Source organism: Pelophylax lessonae, assembly GCF_965119305.1.
Source record: "Pelophylax lessonae genome assembly, chromosome: 11".
Lineage (NCBI taxonomy): Eukaryota > Metazoa > Chordata > Amphibia > Anura > Ranidae > Pelophylax > Pelophylax lessonae.
In genome coordinates, this window is record NC_138778.1 from 114,881,295 (window position 1) to 114,895,214 (window position 13,920).

Below are 13,920 nucleotides of genomic sequence, written 5' to 3' on the forward strand. Positions count from 1 at the left end.
AACAGGATGCACCTGAGCTCAATTTTGAGTGTCATGGCAAAGGCTGTAAATACTTATGCACACGTGATTTTTTTTTTAATTAAATTTGCAAAGATTTCAAACAAACTTCTTTCACGTTGTCATTATGGGGTATTGTTTGTAGAATTTTAAGGAAAATAATGAATTTGATCAGTTTTGGAAAAAAACAGTAACATAACAAAATGTTGAAAAAGTGAAGTGAATACTTTCTGGATGCACTGTATATCAGCTTTTCAAACTGGAACATCATACCCATTTGTTCTGTGGTGTAGGGGGAGCCTGAGATATCCAGTGTAGTAGTATGAGCCTGTGAGCCTGAAACAAAGAACTAGCAGCTGCTTCTCTAACAAACTTATCCTGAGTAACAGTGTCAAGCATACCCAAAATACAATGCTTAGGCTCCAAGGGAATGGAAACCTGAAATGCAGTGTCTATCGCAGTGACAACAGTAATCCAGGAGCAGTGGAGCTTCAGGCACCTCCAGAGCAAGTGTATTAGATCTCCTGTATCTCTGCAGTATCTTTTTTTTTTTTTAATTAAACACATTTCTTTATATCCCTTCCTTTAATATTTCTGTTTCAATATTTTTATTAAAAGGTTTTCACAAATAAAGAAAATTCCAGTATTAATTTCGAACAATATGCAATATCTACAATTTAAATTGCATATAAAATAAAAACAAAATGTTACCCTGTGTAACTGCACTAATACTGATCGAAAGACATTACAACATTCCTCCCATTGGCAAGGGACCATTCCCTCTAAGATAGCTGTCCTCAGCACATAGCTGAGATATAGAACTGCAAGCTACATCTTCGATTCTCAACTAACCACAATCTAATTTGGTAGTTTGTAGAGAGGCAATAAAACATAAATGTCCCAGTGTGTCTTTCTATTGTATAATAGCAATGTGATTTGATGGAGTTCAGACTACGTCCTACACCTCAGGAGGTGCAAATCCTCTTAAACAGTGGGAGAGGAATGCTCCAACCCCCCACAACCACGGATTTACACAGTCCGAATCCCTCAATCACAAAAGCAAGAAGAAGGAAAGAAAAGTAGGAAAAAGGAGGACAAGAGGAAAGGGAGGGCAGAGGGGGAAGACCTTTCTTTAATATTTATTGTGAGCCTCTTCTTTATAGTCTATATCCTGGTAAAGTTTTTTAACCTTTTCCCCTCTATGTGGGGCTATTTCAATTGCATTGACAGCATTGGTCATTTTCTGCCACTGCTTTTGTTTCCATGTCTTCGACATTTTTAGGCCCATCAATTTGTCAAAGACTGGGACAAGATTCTCAAAGGTGGCTAGGTTTTGAGCATGTGTAAATTTAAGGGGTTTTTTTAAGTTCTCTGCGATGTAAGCTTTTTTCTTCCAAACTATCAGTGCTGTTACTCTCCCATCTATTTTTTTTTACATTTTTTGGAGGATACTGCTTTGCCATTTTCTTCCCTGCTGTCACTGCACTCTTCCTTCAATGGTTGATATGTCTTGTCTTGAACTTCATCACCTATTTCTGTGTGTCTTTCCTTTTCCATATCCTCTTCACTACTACTGTTGATAGTAATTGTACCATAACACTACAAATAAAGAAAATGATTCATTTTTAGCACATCACAGTTTTTGGTTGTAATGACTTGGGTGATGTTCACTAACCGCTTTATTTTTTCTTTCCAGATAATCCTGTTTGGACCATACTCCCCATGCCCATTCTAGAAGATGTTTGGTGCCTCAAATATGTTCACTGCAAAAATAACAAGAAGACAATTGTTAATCTTAAAAATGTATGGCTTTGATATTATCATCATTGCCACTATACCTACAGTACATTTGTTTTTTATTCTGTTTAATCATCTGTGGTGTTTTCTCAAGACCTGCTTCATATGTCCTTTTTAACCTATGTTAAAATAATCAATCGGTATATACATTCACCGGCCACTTTATTAGGTACACCTTGCTAGTACCGGGTTAGACCCCCTTTTGCCTTCAGAACTGCCCGAATACTTTGTGGCATTGATTCAGCAAGGTGTGGGAAACATTGCTCAGATATTTTTATTCATATTGACATGATAGCATCACACAGTTGCTGCAGATTTGTCGGCTGCACATCCATGATGCCAATCTCCTGTTTTACCACATCCCAAAGGTGCTCTATTGCATGGAGATGTGGTGACTGTAAAGGCCATTGGAGTACAGTGAACTCATTGTCATGTTCAAGAAACAAGTTTGAGATTATTTGAGCTTTGTGACATGGTGCATTATTTTGCTGGAAGTAGCTATCGGAAGTTGGGTGCACTGTAGTCATAAAGGGATAGACATGGTCAGAAACAATACTCAGGTCGGCAGTGGCATTTAAACAATGCTCAGTTTGTACTGACCCAAAGTGTGCCAAGAAAATATCCCCCAAACCAATACACCAGGATGGATCCATGCTTTAATTTTGTTTAAGCCAAATTCTGACCCTACCATCTGAATGTCGCAGCTGAAATTGAGACTCATCAGACTAGGTAACATTTTTCCAATCTTCTATTATCCAATTTTGGTGAGCCTGTGCAAACTGTAGCCTCAGTTTTCAGTTCCCAGTTTCCTGATAGGAGTGGCACCCGGTGTGGTCTTCTGCAGCTGAAGCCCATCTCTTTAAGGTTCGATGTGTTGTGCATTCAGAGATGGTATTCTGCATACCTTGGTTGTAATAATGAGTGGTTAGTTGAGTTACTGTTGTCTTTCTATCATCTCAAACCAGTCTGCCCATTCTCTTCTCACATCAACAAGACATTTCAGCAGTTTTTGAAATACTTAGATCAGTGCGTCTTGCACCAACAACTATGTCACATTTAAAGTCGCTCAAATTCAGCATGTCGCCTTTACCATGTCTAGATGCCAAAATGCATTGAGTTGCTGCCATGTGATTGGCTGATTAGCAATTTGTGTTACCAAGCAGCTCAACAGGTACACTGTACCTAATAAAGCGGCCGGTGAATATATATGAAAAAATTTGTTGAAATGTCATTATCATTCAAATATATTCAGCTACCTTTGACTGTTTATCTGGGTTTTTCTTCCATTTTTTCCTAAACTTTCCTGAGGTTGTCTAATACAGAGAATAGTGAAATTTCATTATTTACTGCATTACAGGGAGAGACAGAAAAGAAACAAAGACAGCGAGAAAAGAGAAGATAGTTGAGAGAGAGAGGTTAGAGGAGCACAATGTGAAAGAAGAGAAAAAGGCGAGTGAGAGAGAGAGAGAGACATAGGATAGGGATAAAAAAAAAAAAAGAGAGCAATAGGGGAGAGAGAGAGAGAGAGAGAAAGATAAATATAGAGATAGGGGAGACAAGAAAAAGGAGAGAAGCATAAGACAGGGAGGAAGAGAGAAGAGGGAGGGAAAGCGAGCGAGCAAAGAGAATGAGGGAAGGTGGGAGGATAGTGAGAGAGTGTGAAAGGTGGGGAAGCAAATACAACATGAACTGTGCTAAATTTACCTTGACCATTGGAATGCTTTTCTCGTGGTCACTGTGTGAAAGACCTTTAAGATAGAAAGTAAATTGGTTGGTAATGCAAGACAATCATTTAAAAAAAAAAACACATTTTTTTTTTCTCTCCTCGACCCCTCCCATTCTTCATAGGTCGCTTCTCGTCTGGCACAAGTAGTGGATACCTACAGACTATGCAACATCCCTTGCACACTATTATTCTGAAAAATTAACTTTTCCCACCCTACAATGGATATTACTACCCAGGACAAGAGTCCACCACAGAACCCACACTTACTAGACCTGATATACATTCCCTATCATCCTCCGGATTGTATATGTCCTATGCCCCCAATTTAATTCTAGGAGCCGCCAGGATTACTGCACTTACATGAAGCAAACGCTCTTGGCCCGGCAGGGTGAACTGGAATAGTACTATGTTAAAGTGATGTTCTGTTATGTGATTTTGTTTTGAGTTTGTTGAAAGGTATTCACTTACCATTTGCAATGTCCTTATTTTTATGTATGTTTTTTGGAGTGGATTGTTGCCAAATGTAAGACAGATACACATTTACTGTTTTTTTTTTTTCTTTTTTACATTTCTGTATTGCATTTCTTTTTCTCAATAAAAACTGTTTTTGAAAGAAAAAAAAAACGCGTATGAACAGTAACGATAATTGAGTACTTCAGCTGTAGTGCATGGAGTCTCACAATCCAACGTAGATGACTGCATCTGCAATACATTGAGAGCATGGCTTGTATTCAGCAAATGACAAATTTTAACAAACAGGAAACACAATGCACAGTAGGTTACATTTATGGATCTCCATTTTTTGGGGATGGCTAACAATATTGCAATAGAAACACTGTTACCTATATCATGGATTTTTTTAAAGATACACTTATGCATTTTTAACCACTTTACGACCATCCACCGCAGTTGTACTGCGGCAGGCAGCCGCCCATGTGTGAACCGCCATAACTGTACAGCGGTCGCGAGCAGGAGGCTGCATGGTTTCTGCAGAGTTAGCTAGTGGTGGTGTGCATGGTTTCTGCAGAGTTAGCTAGTGGTGGCGTGCATTGTTTCTGCAGAGTTAGCTAGTGGTTGCGTGCATGGTTTCTGCAGAGTTAGCTAGTGGTGGCGTGCATGGTTTCTGCAGAGTTAGCTAGTGGTGGCGTGCATGGTTTCTGCAGAGTTAGCTAGTGGTGGCGTGCATGGTTTCTGCAGAGTTAGCTAGTGGTTGCGTGCATGGTTTCTGCAGAGTTAGCTAGTGGTGGCGTGCATGGTTTCTGCAGAGTTAGCTAGTGGTGGCGTGCATGGTTTCTGCAGAGTTAGCTAGTGGTTGCGTGCATGGTTTCTGCAGAGTTAGCTAGTGGTGGCGTGCATGGTTTCTGCAGAGTTAGCTAGTGGTGGCGTGCATGGTTTCTGCAGAGTTAGCTAGTGGTGGCGTGCATGGTTTCTGCAGAGTTAGCTAGTGGTGGCGTGCATTGTTTCTGCAGAGTTAGCTAGTGGTGGCGTGCATGGTTTCTGCAGAGTTAGCTAGTGGTTGCGTGCATGGTTTCTGCAGAGTTAGCTAGTGGTTGCGTGCATTGTTTCTGCAGAGTTAGCTAGTGGTGGCGTGCATGGTTTCTGCAGAGTTAGCTAGTGGTTGCGTGCATGGTTTCTGCAGAGTTAGCTAGTGGTTGCGTGCATGGTTTCTGCAGAGTTAGCTAGCAGTGGTATGCTTAGTTTATGCAGAATTTGCAGGTGGAGAGCATGCTTGTTTGCACATACCATTCGTTCACCCAGGTCCAGCACATTGGACTTCTCTTCCTGAGCTGTCTGTCTCTCCACGGTCTAGCAGAAGTTTTATACCGACTGGCTCCGCCCAGAGGAACAGACCTTCGACGAGTTGTTAAATCACCAATATGCGGTAATTACCGTATTGTCAAAACTGTACCGCATGAGTTCTTTACTGCAAAATTCTTTACCGCAGTAATTTGCACATTTAAAGAAGATTTACCACATGCAATAATGCAGCCCTCAAATTTTTCACTCGCCTTCTCGCATTTTGCGAGTGATAAATGATTGAATGCGAGCGAGGAGAGGAAGAGACAGAACACTGTCGGGACGTGCAGGGGTGGGGAGTGTCCATATCTGTGATGAGGGGGGGGGGGGCGCACTAGGAGCTTCTGCCTTCACCTGCCTGACAGGAGTGAATGTCATTCTCCCTCCTGTTATTGCAGCAGCACAGTGCATGATTTCTGGACTCCTCCGTTCCAGCCACTTATCTCTCCTGCAGCCGTTAATCACTTCTCTTCTTCCAAGTCCCCCCCCCTCCCCCCTGTTGGTTTGTTCTACTCAGACAGGTTACTTTCACTTTGTCCTCACACTTGTCTTTATCTTCCCTGCACAATTGTAAGTCCTCTGTTCACATTAACCCTTCATCTACTTCTATCTTTCAGCTCTCCTCTCCATAAATCTGTACTGTATGTCCTGCAGCCTCTGGTCCCAGCTCTGAGCATTCCAAGCAGCCATTTAGCTGACCCTGTCCTGTCCCAAAATACAGCCTTAGCACTTTCTCTACAGCCCTTCACTCTGCTCTTCATTAACATATATTATTACAACCCAGACCCCCCAGCCCCCCCCCTATTCACTCTCTTATCCCTAATAACTGGTGAACTGTGGTTTGGCCAGTGTAATTGTATGTGCATTTTACCTGGATTTTAGGTGCATTTCTATTGAATTTCTATTACAAAGTGCGTTTTCATGAAAGCGCTTTAAAGTCCTGCATGCTGCATCTTTGATGCGGCTTCAGAAAATGCACTGTGTAATAGAATTCAATAGAAATGCACCTAAAATCCAGGTAAAACACACATACAATCACACTGTTGTTATTAATATTTATTTGTGCAACTTCTGCAGTCATGCAAAAACATTTAACAGTGTAATTTTCTAAAATAATTTTTTGAGGGCGCATTTAGGGGCGGGGCAGGGTAGGGGTTAGGTGGGGCAAGTAGTGGCGAGTAACCCTTAAGGCCTGGCTAGTAGCTCAGGACTTGACATTTTGAGCCCTGCAATAATGCATTTTTAAAGTCGTTATTTAACTCTTAGTGAATTGACCCCCACATTACATAGCGGTAGAGGGTCTGCTACAGGGTCCTGCCTGGCACACTTCTATACATCTCCCTACGGGTTTGCAGCTGAGTATCTACTGTACATATGGGATTAATGTCACTAGAGATACTCCATGCCAGTCTGATTATATTTTTGAGATTGAACACAATATATCAGTATTATGTACTGGGTATAAAGCCCTGTAAAGGTTTCTACAAATAAAAGGTGCTTTAGTTGAAATAAAATGTGTTTGTTGTTTGCATGTACATAACTTTGGCGATACTAAAAAAAAAAAAAAAAATCTAGTAGAGATTCTGCTGAGAGGTATCTATATAGTGGGGTAAATCGTGTTCCTTACTTGTCAACCCCTGAAACCTTGACAGGAGGGGTAGTGAGGGTGGCATTTACTGGATCCGATTACCTATATTTTCCTCCTGTGGCAGCAGCTAAAAGCCAGCATCTTCTCCTCCTCCATTTCACCAGGATTCACCAGCCACAGGAGGAAAATACAAGGGATCAGATCCAGTAAATGTGCAAAGTTAATAGTGCTCTGTCCTTTTCAATAATGCCTTGAATAAAAAATGAATACTTAGTGTGCAATGAATACTTAGTGTGCAAACATTAGTAAAGTGATAAACTATTTATTATAAACAACAAATATTACAAGTATGCAATGGCTATGTTAATGGTGCACTGTCCTTTTAAATGGTGACTGAAACCCAAACAATTAATAATTTAGTCATTATATATATAAAAAAGTGATATATCAATTCATATGTACAATAAATAATATACTGTATGTGTACAAAACTTAAAAAAAAATACAACATACATAGAACAGATACAAGAAAAATGTAAATAACAATAATGTCCATATAGAATTTGAATGCTCTATGCTCATAAGCTTCCATGTAAAGTGCTATAGTGCAAATAAGATGCTTCTTAACTGCTTCCGGACCGCCCGCCGCAGTTTTAATCATCAGCGGGGACTCCGATGCATGGGGCAGGCGCCTCTGATTGCCGCCTGCCACCCACGATCGCTCCCCGCTATGAGAGAAGAACGGTCAGTTGTTACATAGTTACATAGTTAGTGAGGCTGAAAAAAGACACAAGTCCATCCAGTGTGTGTTTGCTTTTAACCGTACATTGTATACCCCTCGATGTTGTGGTCTTTAAGGTGTCCATCCAATAGTTTTTTGAAACTATCAATGCTCCCCGCTGATACGACTGCTTGTGGAAGAGAATTCCACATCCTTACCGCTCTTACAGTGAAGAACCCCTTACGCACTTTAAGGTTAAACCGCCTTTCCTCAAGTTTTAGTGAGTGGCCACGTGTCTTATTGTATCTCCTTTCTCTGAATAGTTTGTTCCTTATGCTAGGGTCGCCAGTACAGTATTTGTACATTGATATCATATCCCCCCTCAATCTTCTCTTCTCCAGAGAGAATAGGTTCAGAGCTTGTAGTCTTTCCTCATAGCTGATGTCCTCCATTCCCCTAATTATTTTTGTTGCCCTTCTCTGGACTTTCTCCAGTTCCAGCACATCCTTCCTGAGGACCGGTGCCCAGAACTGGACAGCATACTCCAGATGTGGCCGGACCAGAGTCTTGTAGAGTGGAAGAATAATCTCTTTATTTCTGGAGTGAATCCCCTTTTTTATACAACCCAGTATTCTGTTGGCTTTGCTTGCGGCGGCTTGGCATTGCATTCCACTGCCAAGCCTGTTGTCTACCAGTACCCCCAGGTCCCTTTCCATCCTAGACTCACCCAGAGGTTCCCCCCCTAGTGAGTAGCTTGCTTTCTGGTTTCTGGCCCCCAAGTGCATTACTTTACATTTTTCTACATTAAATCTCATCTGCCATGTAGTTGCCCACCCCGTTATTTTGTTCAGGTCTGCTTGCAAGATTTCCACATCCTGCATAGAAGATATTGGCATGCCTAATTTAGTATCATCTGCAAATACTGAGATTGTACTAGATATCCCCTCCTCTAGATCATTTATGAGTAAATTAAACAGGATTGGTCCCAGGACAGAACCCTGGGGGACCCCACTTTCCACACCCACCCAATCCGAGTACTCCCCACTAATCACCACCCTCTGTACTCTCCCCTGGAGCCAGTTCTCTATCCAGGTACTTACCTTATGGTCCATACCTACCTTCCTTAGTTTGTACAGTAAGCGTTTGTGGGGAACGGTGTCAAAGGCCTTTGCAAAGTCCAGATAAAACACCACATCCACAGGCTTTCCTTTATCTAGGTGGCAGCTCACTTCATCATAGAAGGTTAATAGATTGGTTTGGCATGAACGATTTTTCATGAATCCATGCTGATTACTACTTATAATACCGTTTTCATTACTAAAGTCTTGTATGAGGTCCCTTATCATCCCCTCCAAAATTTTGCAGACTACTGATGTTAGGCTGACCGGCCTATAGTTACCCGGGATATATCTCGGCCCCTTTTTAAATATTGGTACCACGTTGGCTTTTTTCCAATCAGCTGGCACCATACCCGTCTGTAAACTATCCTTAAAGATCAAGAATAATGGTCTGGCAATCACCTGGCTGAGCTCATTAAGAACCCTCGGGTGCAAGCCATCCGGTCCCGGGGATTTATTTATGTTAAGTTTCTCTAGTTTAGCTCTAAGTCTATCCTCTGTTAGCCATGGCGGCACTTCCTGAGGTGTATTATTTAGTTCAGCCTTACAAGCGGGGTTCGTGTAGCCCCCCGATTCCTTTGTGAAGACTGAAGAAAAGAAATTATTTAACACTTCCGCCTTTTCTCTGTCCTCTGTGGCCATTTTTCCTTTATCATCTTTTATGGGGCCAATGTGCTCTGGCCTCGCTTTCCTACTGTTTATATACTTAAAGAACTTCTTGGGGTTCTTTTTACTCTCCTCCGCTATATGTCTCTCGTGTTCTATTTTATCCGCCCTGATTTCGTCTTTACATTTCTTATTACACTCTTTGTTGTGCTTAAATGCTGCCAATGACCCCTCAGTCTTGTATTTTTTGAAGGCCTTTTCTTTAGCTCTAATATACATTTTTATGTTGGAGTTTAGCCACCCAGGGTTTAGTTTTGCTCTTTTAAATTTATTTCCCTGTGGAATGCACTGGCCCACCCCCTTGTTAAGTATGCTCTTGAAGCACTCCCATTTTTCCTCCGTGTTCTTTGTTCCCAGGGTTCTATCCCATTTGATATTTTCTAGCAGCGAGCGCAGTTTAGGGAAATTGGCTCTTTTGAAATTCAGTGTCCTTATATTACCCTTGTGTTTCCTATTACTGTAATTAATACTGAAACCAATTGACCTATGGTCACTGTTTCTTAAGTTGTCCCGTATTTCTATATCTGTGAGCAGGTCTGTATTGTTGGTAATCAGTAGGTCAAGTACCGCATTGTTTCTTGTCGGTGCATTCACCATCTGACCCATGAAATTGTCCTGCAAAACATTTAGGAACTGCCGAGCCTTGGCTGAATGCGCGGTTCCTTCTGCCCAGTCTCTATCAGGATAATTAAAGTCCTCCATTATAATGACATTTCCCATCCTTGCTGCCAATCCTATCTGTAACATGAGGTCCGCCTCACCCTCCTCCCTCTGGTTGGGGGGCCTATAGCATACGCCCAATATTACCTTCCCCACCGTGCCTTTCCTTTGAAGCTCTACCCATAGGGATTCTGCCTCGTCCATAGCTCCATTATTAATATCATCCCTCATATTTACCTGTATACTGTTCTTAATATACAAACATACCCCTCCCCCTTTTTTACCCTCTCTATCTCTGCGATAAAGGGAATACCCCTGAATGGTCGCCATCCAGTCATGAGAGCTGTCAAACCAAGTCTCAGTTATCCCCACAAAATCTAAGTTCTCCTCAAACATCAGCAGCTCCAGCTCTCCCATCTTGTTGGCCAGGCTTCTGGCATTGGTATACAAGCCTCGTAATTTTGATGTTTTTAGGCTGCTCTCTTGATTTTTCCCCGTACCCACCCTGGGTATAGGAGCTCCGAACACCCTACCGCTAATGCCCCCATTTCTGCCCTCTGAAACTTGCTTTCCACTGGCTAATTCTACATCTGTACCCTCCCCCCCATTCCCTAGTTTAAAAGCCCCTCTAACTTTTTGGCCATCCTTGCACCCAGTACGGCTGCACCCACCCCATTTAGGTGCAATCCGTCCCTACCAAAGAGCCGGTGACCGACTGAGAAGTCGGCCCAGTTCTCCAGGAACCCGAAACCCTCCTTACTACACCAGCTCCTCAGCCACTCGTTAACTTCCCTAATCTCCCGCTGCCTCTCTGGTGTGGCTCGAGGTACAGGTAGTATTTCGGAAAATACTACCTTGGAGGTCCTAGTCCTCAACTTAGCGCCTAAGTCCCTGAAATCGTTTAGGACTCTCCATCTTCCTCTGCCTATGTCATTGGTACCCACGTGTACCATGACAGCTGGGTCTTCCCCAGCCCCACCCAATAATCTGTTTACCCGATCCGCGATGTGCCGAACCCGAGCGCCCGGCAAACAACAGACTGTTCGGCGCACACGGTCTTTGTCACAGATTACACTGTCTGCCCTTCTAATAATTGAGTCCCCTACCACCAGCACCTGTCTTTCCTTTCCCTTTCTCCCGGCCTCACTGGAGGAGTTTTTTTCCCTGGCAGCTAGGGGCGTCGCTCTGCTCCAGCAATGCTGGTCCCTGACTGGTTTCCCCAACATCACACAACGGGGCGTATCTATTGGGGTGCTCCAGCCCAGGATCAGCCTCCTTGCCTTGTCCCCTTCTACCCCTCCTACCTGTCACCCCTCTACTCTGCTCTGATGCCTGCACCTCCGATACTCCGCCCACCTCTGTGCAGACCCCTGCCTGCACCTGACTGGTACGATCCTGGCTCTCCTCCGGTATGGACATTCGTCTCAGTGTTGCCAGCTGCTTCCCTAGATTCAGGACCTGAGCTTCCAGGGAAGCAACGTGCTTACATTTTGCGCATTTGTATTCGCCCTCGATCGCATGACCGAGGAACGCATACATATCACAAGATGTACACCGAGTCGCATCTCCACACCCGCCGGGCATTGTACCTACTATCTAATCTAATGGGGATTCAGCGATTTAAGTCTATCCTATGTCGCTATTTCCTGGCTTCCTAACTCTACCTTCTCACCCTCTGGTATTCCGCTCCACTCACTTGACACCGGTCAGTCACACAACACTCACAATCTCACAGTCCGGTCAGACGCACAACACTAAGTCGCACAGCCCGGTCAGACGCACAACACTCAGTCGCACAGCCCGGTCAGACGCACAACACTAAGTCGCACAGCCCGGTCAAACGCACAACACTGAGTCGCACAGCCCGGTCAGACGCACAACACTGAGTCGCACAGCCCGGTCAGACGCACAACACTGAGTCGCACAGCCCGGTCAAACGCACAACACTGAGTCGCACAGCCCGGTCAAACGCACAACACTGAGTCGCACAGCCCGGTCAGACGCACAACACTAAGTCGCACAGCCCGGTCAGACGCACAACACTGAGTCGCACAGCCGGTCAGACGCACAACACTAAGTCGCACAGCCCGGTCAGACGCACAACGCTGAGTCGCACAGCCCGGTCAGACGCACAACACTAAGTCGCACAGCCGGTCAGACGCACAACGCTGAGTCGCACAGCCCGGTCAGACGCACAACACTGAGTCGCACAGCCCGGTCAGACGCACCACCCTGAGTCGCACAGCTCGGTCAGACGCACAACACTGAGTCGCACAGCCCGGTCAGACGCACAACACTGAGTCGCACAGCCCGGTCAGACGCACAACACTGAGTCGCACAGCCCGTTCAGACGCACAACACTGAGTCGCACAGCCCGTTCAGACGCACAACACTGAGTCGCACAGCCCGTTCAGACGCACAACACTAAGTCGCACCGCCCGGTCAGACGCACAACACTGAGTCGCACCGCCCGGTCAGACGCACAACACTCAGTCGCACAACCCGGTCAGACGCACAACACTCAGTCGCACAGCCCGGTCAGACGCACAACACTGAGTCGCACCGCCCGGTCAGACGCACAACACTCAGTCGCACAGCCCGGTCAGACGCACAACACTGAGTCGCACAGCCCGGTCAGACGCACAACACTGAGTCGCACAGCCCGGTCAAACGCACAACACTGAGTCGCACAGCCCGGTCAAACGCACAACACTGAGTCGCACAGCCCGGTCAGACGCACAACACTAAGTCGCACAGCCCGGTCAGACGCACAACACTGAGTCGCACAGCCGAGCAGACGCACAACACTAAGTCGCACAGCCCGGTCAGACGCACAACACTCAGTCGCACAGCCCGGTCAGATGCACAACACTCAGTCGCACAGCCCGGTCAGACGCACAACACTCAGGTAGTGATAGGTACTCCCAGACACTCAGGTAGTAACAGGTACTCCCAGATACTCAGGTAGTAACAGGTACTCCCAGATACTCAGGTAGTAACAGGTACTCACAGATACTCAGGTACTCACAGATACACAGGTAGTAACAGGTACTCACAGATACTCAGGTACTCACAGATACTCAGGTACTCACAGATACTCAGGTAGTAACAGGTACTCAGGTAGTAACAGGTACTCACAGATACTCAGGTAGTAACAGGTACTCACAGATACTCAGGTACTCACAGATACTCAGGTAGTAACAGGTACTCACAGATACTCAGGTAGTAACAGGTACTCACAGATACTCAGGTACTCACAGATACTCAGGTAGTAACAGGTACTCAGGTAGTAACAGGTACTCACAGATACTCAGGTAGTAACAGGTACTCACAGATACTCAGGTACTCACAGATACTCAGGTAGTAACAGGTACTCACAGATACTCAGGTAGTAACAGGTACTCACAGATACTCAGGTACTCAGAGATACTCAGGTACTACACTACACTACACCCTCAGTCAGTGTACAATCTCAGTCACCAGTCTTACTTACCTAGTGTGTGTCCCTTTAAGTCTGTCTCTAGCAGTTCCTGGCTGTTTTTTTTTTTTCCCTCAGACGGTCAGTCTCCGCTCTGCACCCGCCTCCCTCTGTCACTTCCCGGTCAGCCTTTGCTCCGCTAGTCTCCTCTGCTCCCTCTCTGTCTGGGGGGGGGGGGGTCCGCACCACTCGCCGTCCGCCACAAAAGGGGGGGGTTTACTGTACCGCTCGCCACCCGCAACAAGAGAGGGGGGGGGGGTTACCGACCCGCTCGCTTCTGGGGGGGGGGGGTTCGAGCGCCGCTCCCCTCCGCTGCTCTCCCTCGCATGACCGAGGAACGCATACATATCACAAGATGTACACCGAGTCGCA

General features: G+C 45.0%; 1 protein-coding gene across 1 annotated transcript in view; it reads left to right on the plus strand.

Annotated features, from left to right (window-relative positions):
* Positions 1-13,920, plus strand: part of LOC309566336 (plexin domain-containing protein 1-like) — a 463,427-nt gene that overhangs the window by 298,441 nt on the left and 151,066 nt on the right. The window lies entirely within an intron of this gene.